The sequence below is a fragment of the Rhinopithecus bieti genome, unplaced genomic scaffold, assembly GCF_001698545.2.
Source record: "Rhinopithecus bieti isolate Rb0 unplaced genomic scaffold, ASM169854v2 scaffold_32269, whole genome shotgun sequence".
NCBI lineage: Eukaryota > Metazoa > Chordata > Mammalia > Primates > Cercopithecidae > Rhinopithecus > Rhinopithecus bieti.
The window spans coordinates 90,522-92,740 of record NW_016813799.1 but is presented as its reverse complement, the minus strand read 5'-3'; the positions used below and the strand labels follow the sequence as shown (position 1 = coordinate 92,740).

General features: G+C 39.5%; 1 pseudogene; it reads right to left on the bottom strand.

Moving 5' to 3' along the window:
* Positions 1-993: 993 nt before the first annotated feature.
* On the bottom strand, positions 994-1,503 carry LOC108513256 (FUN14 domain-containing protein 2 pseudogene; annotated as a pseudogene).
* Positions 1,504-2,219: the final 716 nt, after the last annotated feature.

Sequence of the window (2,219 nt, the reverse complement as noted above, 5' to 3'; positions counted from 1 at the left end):
TGTGAAAAGTATAAAGTGTTACACATTTTTTCAATTTTTTAAATTCAAGTAACATTAAATATGACAAAAACAAATTCTAGGACTATAAAAAATACTGTTTTAATTTCAAACCACTAACCTACCTCTAAGACTCATACGTTGTCTTGTGGAAATATACTCTCATCCCAACCCCACATTGAATATCACTGTGCTAAGACCTTTCTTGGCTATCCCCCACCTCCTATAGCTTTAAGATTCTTACTCTCTATCAAATTTTTCCCTCAATCTACCAATCTCTTCAGGCTCCCTCACTCGTCTACCAAATATTTCCTAGATACTGCTTTTTCCACAGACTCTAATACCTGTCCTCTCTTTGACCTTCCACTCAAAATAATAGCCAGCCAAAGATGTCCATGCTCAAATCTCTGGCACCAGTGAATACATTAGGAAAAGAGAAATTAAGGTGGTAGATAAAATAGAGGCTTCTATTCACCTGGTCTGAAATTATGGAGAATGCTCTGAGTTATCCAGGTGTGCCCAATGTATATACAATGATCATTAACAGCAGCAGAGGGAAATAGAAGAGAGAACAAGGGAGATGGTAGTGTGAGGAAAACTCAGCCCAATGGTACTGGCTTGAAAATAGAGGAAGAAGGCTGTGATCCAAGGAATGTAGAAAAGGCATGCCAATATCTTAATTTTAGCCCAGTAACACTCATTTCAAACTTCTGACATCCAGAGCTTTTTTTTTTTTTTTTTTGTTTTCTGAGTAAAGAATATCTTTAATAGTGACTGGAAGGAGAAGTAATATCTACTGTCTCTTCTGCCACCATCAAGCTCATGGTAGGACCATATTAACTTATACCAACAGAGGCTTCTAAAAGCCATTTGGATTTGCCACAGCACGGAGGAAGGCATGGGAAAAGAAGAGGCAGGACTCTATGCCTTATGATGGAGTATAGAGGCTGGTGGCTGGAAAAAAAAACAAGAACAATAGAAATGAGGCCATCCTCCTTATAATGCCATGCCAAGCAGAAGACCTCTGAAAATTCCCCCAGTCATTAGAACATTTTTCTTCACAAATGATACCACCTCCTCAGCTTTGCTCTTGACCTCAGTAGGTATCTGATTGTTCTTATGGATCTTCATCTCTTTGGCTTTCTTCATGTCCTCCTCCAGTTGTTGCTAGTCATCTTTGATGCACTCAGTATGACTTGCAAGCCAAAGAAGAAAAGTTCACCCCACAGCTGTTGCAGCCAGTTTTCAACCTTTTGGAATATGAAACTCATACACCATCCAGTGAAGCTTCCAATTAACAACTGGGTTGCCACGGGATACTTTTTAGCCATAGATCCAGATTCCTGTCCAAACAGCTTACCCCCATGGCTGATTTTGAGCAAATTCTGCAAGATCCAGTGACTCAAATTTTCCCTCAAAGTGTCCTTGACTGGACATGGCCATTTTAGTGAGCTCATCTCCCAAAGACACATGCAGAGGATCCACACTGTAGGATGCAGAGTGGTGTGCAGTTGCCATGCCAGGTGGCTTTTGGCATGTGAGGGCCCAGAACTCAATATTAAAATTTTGTATTTTTAAGTCATTAACCTTGTGGTAATATGTTATAGTAGAAAATAGAAAACGAATACATACATCCTCTGCAAACTTCATTATTGTATCCTATTTACACAGGAGAGTACTCTTGAGTTAGACAAATTTTTATTTGAATATCTTTGCTGTAGTGACTAGGTAAGTGGCTCCAGAAAAGTCATCAAACCTCTTTGAGCCATAGTCTTCTCATATATAAAATGCCCCTAGTACATACTACAAATTCAAAAAATATTATTTCAAGTGATTTCACACTGCAAAAAAAGACTTCAATAAAATAGTCTACCCAAGATAAAAAATATAAATAATAACAAAAGCAAGCCCCAGAAAAGAGGAATAGAATTAGTATCTGGAATTGTTACAACATATTACCAAAAACGGCAGTTCTATACAAAAAATGAGATATTTTTTTAAAAAGTGTGACGCACATACATGCATAAAAAAAAAAAGCATGTGCTGGCCGCGGGGGCGCGGGTTGCTGCTCAAGCCTGTAATCCCCAGCACTTTGGGAGGCGAGACGGGGGGGATCACAGAGGTCGAGGAGATCAGGGACCATCCTGACTAACCACACGTGAATCCCCGTCTCGTACTAAAAATACAAAAAAAAAAAACTAAGCCGGCGAGGTGCGGGGCGC